Here is a 6,000-nt window from a genome sequence, read left to right as displayed (position 1 = left end):
CTCTGCTTTTCAAGTGGCTGCAAACGTCTCCCTCTTTGCAAGTGGTGAGACCCCCGTCTGCTGGGATCTCCTTCGTTAGAGAGGGTGAGCCCATCTGCTGTAGGTTTCACCCACTTTGGCATCTGAGCCCGTACCCCTCTTTCCAGGAGGTGGGACACCCTGCTGTAGGGATCTCCTTCGTTAGAGAGGGTGAGCCCATCTGCTGTAGGTTTCTCCCACTTTGGCATCTGAGCCCGTACCCCTCTTTCCAGGTCGTGAAACCCCCGTCTGCAGGGATCTCCTTCGTTAGAGAGGGTGAGCCCATCTGCTGTAGGTTTCTCCCACTTTGGCATCTGAGCCCGTACCCCTCTTTCCAGGTGGTGAGACCCCCGTCTGCAGGGATCTCCTTCGTTAGAGAGGGTGAGCCCATCTGCTGTAGGTTTCTCCCACTTTGGCATCTGAGCCCGTACCCCTCTTTCCAGGAGGTGAGACACCCTGCTGTAGGGATCTCCTTCGTTAGAGAGGGTGAGCCCATCTGCTTTAGGTTTCTCCCACTTTGGCATCTGAGCCCGTACCCCTCTTTCCATGTCGTGAAACCCCCGTCTGCAGGGATCTCCTTCGTTAGAGAGGGTGAGCCCATCTGCTGTAGGTTTCTCCCACTTTGGCATCTGAGCCCGTACCCCTCTTTCCAGGAGGTGAGACACCCTGCTGTAGGGATCTCCTTCGTTAGAGAGGGTGAGCCCATCTGCTGTAGGTTTCTCCCACTTTGGCATCTGAGCCCGTACCCCTCTTTCCAGGTGGTGAGACCCCCGTCTGCAGGGATCTCCTTCGTTAGAGAGGGTGAGCCCATCTGCAGTAGTTTTCTCCCACTTTGACATCTGAACCCGTTTCCAGGAGGTGAGCCACCCCTCTGCAGACATTTCTCCTTCCCTTGAGAGGTGAGACCTGCCTTTATCCAGCTCTCTTCCTCCTTCTCTGGTGGTTGGGGTCTTCCCAGCTGCAGGCACCTCTCTCCTTGCAAGTGGTGACCCCCTAGGAGGTCTCCCCACTCCTTTCAAACTTTTTGAGAACTTCGTTACATATCTCTCCCCTTTCCAAGTGGGGCGGGCGGGGTCTTCCTTACCAACTTGTCTGCAGACACTTCTCCCGCTTAAGGGGTGAGAACATTTGCTGGTCTTCTCCCTCCTTCCCTAGAGGGGAGACCATCTGCTATCTGCGACTTACTGCTCCCTAGTTGTTTATGCTGTTTTCCCGCGCTAATTGTAGCGTCCCACTGACAGGAAGGGTCTTACTCCTGTCCCACGTGCGACCCTCCAGCTGTAAGTATCTTCATCCTTCCCAAGGAGTGAGACGCTGTGATGCAGGCATCTCGCTTATCCTAGACAGGCGATGAGCACTGCTGCAGACATCTACTTCTCAAGTGTAGGGGCCTTAAACTGGCGCTTCCATCTTGGGGGTGCTGGAGTATAGTCCTGCTGCACACCCACCACCCCTACTTCCCAGCTTGGTAGGAGCCTTGCTGTAGGCACCTCCGGGCTGCACCTCCCAAACTTTTCAGGAGCCCGGAGGCGCAGGCCCCGAACGAGTGAGGACACCTCCTGCACATCTCACCTCTGCGGCCATCTCACTCCGGGTACGCGCGGTGTGACCCTTGCTGCGGCGACCCACTGAGAGGGAGGACCGGACTCTTAAGGTAATTTCCATTTGTTAGACGTTTTCCAAGACGAAAATGTTTTTTTCTGTGTTTTGTTTCTTTAAATAAAGGGCGCTGGTGAATCAAGCTGGACTGATTGTTGTGTTAAACGTATTTGTATAGCGCTTCACTGCCGTCTGCAGGCTCCAGTATTAGCGCTTCGGAATCTGCGCACTTGTTGGCAGGGCACTAGGTACGGCATATGTTCGTCTGTGCCTCGGCCTCTATTTCGGCCTGCGTAAGCATGGCCCCTGTTAGTTAGGGGGTGCTGTGCGTACACCACAGAACGGGCCTCTTGGCGCTCTACACATTATTCAAGGTCTACCGTCTACTATATATTACACTGCACTTAGAAATGTACATTGACGTTGGGATTTGTTGGCAGGGGGGGTGTGGGAGAGAGCATGCGCTTGAACCGTAGAACAATAAAACGAATGAAATATGTCAAAGTTTATAGAGTGCACTATTGAAAAAAAAAAGAATTCGTATTTTTCGTGCGTCCTGGCCGCTCTCTGTCCCATTCCCTGGCCCCCCACCACCCACCGTCGCGGTGGAACCGTGAAGAAGGTTGTTTTATGGATCAATACGTTGTCCGTCTTAGACGCGCGAGGTTTGTCTACCGATGGGCGTTTTGGGGAATTCCCTATGTGTGACTCGAGTCGAGGGGTCGGAGCTCCCTTGGGTCGGGGTCTGTGCTGAGCTCGGCCCCGTCTCACTCTGAAATGCGAGGGATGCGCAGCCAGGGCTGGATAGAGGGGTAAAGCGGGCTAGAACCAGGCGAGCTCTGCGGGTTGTGCGCTTGCTGCAGCCACTTGTGCGTAGCTGGTTCCGGTCCAGGAAAATAGCTCAGTAGGTGTATGCACCTGTTGTAGTGATCTATGTGTAGCCCACTCCTGATGCAAGGCGATCTCGTTCAGGCTTTCCTTGTGCTACGGACGATAACGTGGACTACTCATCTCCACAATACCCGATGCTGTAACTCTGTCCTGTAAGACGAATTAATTATTATTTCTATATTATCAATAGTCATTACAATAGGTGGTCCCATTTCACAAACGAGCCTCTCATTTCTACAGATGCTTCATACAGCCCCCTGCAGATATCTGTTTAGACATCCAGTTTAATAACAGAAAGGTAGCCACTCCGGTGACTGCGCCTGCTGCAAACATGTATTCAGCCTGCAGTTCACAAGGTGCAGACTCACAAGGGTGGGATTTGCCTTTTGTAACTCTTTGCTCCGTTAGAAGGGGTCTTTACACATAGCGCTACGAAGCAGCAAGGCTGGAGCAGAATCCGCTTTCTAGACTGATTAAAATGTGCAGCTTCCAACAGTTCTAACTACAATTAAGAGCCCAAGAATGGTTTACTGGGTTTTAAAAGTGGTCGTTGGTCGCGTGGCAGACCAGCTGCATCCGTGCATTATTATTATAAGCATTTAGTTCACGCGTATTTATTTTAGGCTACTTATCCCGTTAATAGTTTCACAGCAGACGACCGCTCGACGTCAGAGAACATGCGGAGAATGCGGCATGTGTTTTTAATTGCGGCGCAGAGACCGGAAGGCACGCTCTCCACCGATCACAGCAAGATTTATTCTAGGGAACACGGTTGCTGTCATTGACCCCCTGGGTAATTGTTGGCTGCGATAAAGGACCACCGCGACCCCCCAACCCCATGTTATAAAACGTCTAGACCTGTACGTGGAAATCGACAGTTCTACTTATTGTGCTTTATGCCTCCTTGCAGCGCCTTCCGGGCGCTTTAGAAAACGATAGATGCTGAAAGTACTAAACAGCCATGCCGCCTGTCCGCCATCCCTCGCAACCTCGTTGTACTCGTCCGGGTTGGCGGAGGAGTTGGGGACGCCTGGCCCCAGTGGCAAAGGTATGCTTGCAGGGGGCCCAACAAAGTCCTCCCTCAGGCCACGCCCTTTTAAGACCTTAGGTCTGGCGTCACCGTGCAGCTTTTTGCGGATGTCTCCTTATCATTCACTTATACACAGAGTTGGCACCGGCTTTACCCACAGTTCATTCACATATACACAGAGTGGGCACCGGCTTCACCCACAGTTCATTCACATATACACAGAGTGGGCGACCAGGCTCAACCCACAGTTCATTCACATATACGCAGATTGGGCCCAGGCTTCACCCACAGTGTTTCTTGCTCCCCTCGTGCTATTGCCAGGTTGGTAAACCAGCGCTTACACTGCAAAGCACGAGGGACTGTTTATTTTTTTAATCTGAAAAATGCACTCTGCGGGCACACTTTAGAGTCTTTATCGCATACCTGCACTGTACAAAATAGGAATCTTTTTTTACCTAACTAGGATTTAAAAAAAAAGTTTTTGTCAGGAGTTGAGTGCAAGCCATTATCTCCACTAGCTTTACTAACCATCATCACCCCCACTTTTAGCACCAATATTACCACTACCAACATTGCCATTATCGCCATCATTTCCACCATTATCACCACCATTGCATTGTTCATACCTGAGTTTGCATGCTTTGCCACAAGAAAGCGAGACTACTGGTTTTGCTAATTCTAGTTATTTATGTATTTAACATAAGTTCCTATCAGGCGCGCAACACCCATTGGACTCACCGGGCTTCGCCCCCCCCCCTCGTCGTGTGTGGCAGCCCGGGATGAGACACATCCCGGGCACACACAGAGCCGCCCAAACGTTTCACTGGTCTTAAAAAGACCATTTGAATGTTAATTAGGCCTTGCAGTTGTTTCACCCCTTCCAAGAGCCCCTGCAGCTCCACTCTGCCTACTGAGTAAAGGTTCAGCCCCCATTTTGCACATGGTGTGTAAATAAATCAGTGAAAACTAACCTGTTGTTGTGCCGTGTCTTCATCTGCGGGAATCGTGGGGAGAAGAAGCTGAAGCAACTGACTTTAATTACGCCAAGACTCGTATAGACGTATACATGTATATCAGAAAGCTTAAGCTAAAAAAATTCTTTGATATAAAGGAGGGTCTTAGCAACAAGACACCACAAGGAGTTGGAGCTACTATAAGCATTCTTCCCAATGTACCCACACTTCCGGCCAGTGACACTAGAACGGTACTAACTGTTCTGAATCTTTTGGCGGACGATGCACCAGCAAATGATCTTGCATCCACACAGGATGAGTTAAGAGCAGCATCCATTCCCCAAATAGGAGCCAATATTAGCCCCTTTAAACCAGCGTCTAAATTTAATCCTACCATGCCTAGAGACTCTATAGATGTCTTCCAGGACGTGGTAGTGGAGGACTTAAAGCATCTGCATCATCGGATTAAACATAAAAAGCGATACAGAAGCAAACAGGAAATTGATTACCACTCATTGGTCAAAAGACTGGGTAATGACCACAATATCATTGTAACAACGGCTGACAAGGGGGGCAATGTGGTTATTTGGCCCCAAGATGCCTACATTGAGGAAGCCAAAAGACAGTTAAGTGATAATGCATGCTACTCCATTACAAACATGAGACATTTTGAAGTCTCCAAGGATGTACTAAAGAAACTGTTATTCAAGTACAAAAGGGAGGGCATGATTTCCTTACAAGAATTTGAGTTCCTCCATGTTTAATTCCCTGTTTTGCCTAAACTTTATTTACTCCCAAAGATCCACAAGTTGACTAGACCGGTACCTGGCCGACCGATTATTTCGGCAATTGCGGGTGTGGCAGAGCATGTCACAGAATACATAGATTATTTCCTGCAAGACCTAGTCCAGGACCTTCCAACATATGTGAGAGACACAGGCGATTTCCTTGCCAAAATACAAAATACCCAGTGGAATGATGGAATGCTCATGATTACTTTAGACATTGAATCGCTCTACACGAGCGTAGAGCACATGTCCGGCCTTAAAGCATTGGACTTCTTTCTTGGTAAAAGGCCTATGAACTGTTACCAACACAACAAAGTATTAATTGAGCTAACGTCTTGGTGTCTTAATAACAATTTCTTTTTATTTGGGAGTGATTTGTATCTGCAAAAGCGTGGAGTCGCCATGGGGGCCTGTTTCTCTCCCAGCTACGCGTGTTTACACGTGGGCTGGTGGGAGGAGCAGGTCCTCAGTCGGCAACACGCCAAAGTTTTCTCTGATCATGTTTTGCTTTGGCTTCGTTATATTGATGACGTTTTTTTGTTATGGCAGGGGGACAGGAATAGTGCAGAAATGTTCATTGATTCTATCAATACCAATAATGAAAATCTCAAATTCACGAGTTCCATCAGTGACTGTGAGGCTGACTTTTTAGATGTAAACGTCTTTATTCGCAATGGCCAGCTAGCGACAAAGCTACATCGGAAGAGCACTGCTGGCAATA

General features: G+C 49.3%; 1 protein-coding gene across 1 annotated transcript in view; it reads left to right on the top strand.

The window, feature by feature from the left end:
• The first annotated feature begins 1,336 nt into the window (after positions 1-1,336).
• The window catches only part of SLC6A4 (solute carrier family 6 member 4), a 644,456-nt gene continuing 639,792 nt past the window's right edge, over positions 1,337-6,000 (top strand). The window contains exon 1 of the mRNA XM_086955091.1: positions 1,337-1,672. The gene's annotated coding sequence lies outside the window, so the exon portion shown is untranslated. The remainder of the gene's footprint in view (positions 1,673-6,000) is intronic.

This window comes from Lissotriton vulgaris, chromosome 2_1, assembly GCF_964263255.1.
Source record: "Lissotriton vulgaris chromosome 2_1, aLisVul1.2, whole genome shotgun sequence".
In the NCBI taxonomy this organism is placed as follows: Eukaryota; Metazoa; Chordata; class Amphibia; order Caudata; family Salamandridae; genus Lissotriton; species Lissotriton vulgaris.
Note: the sequence above shows the minus strand (reverse complement) of the source record. Positions and strands in the feature narration are given on the sequence as shown.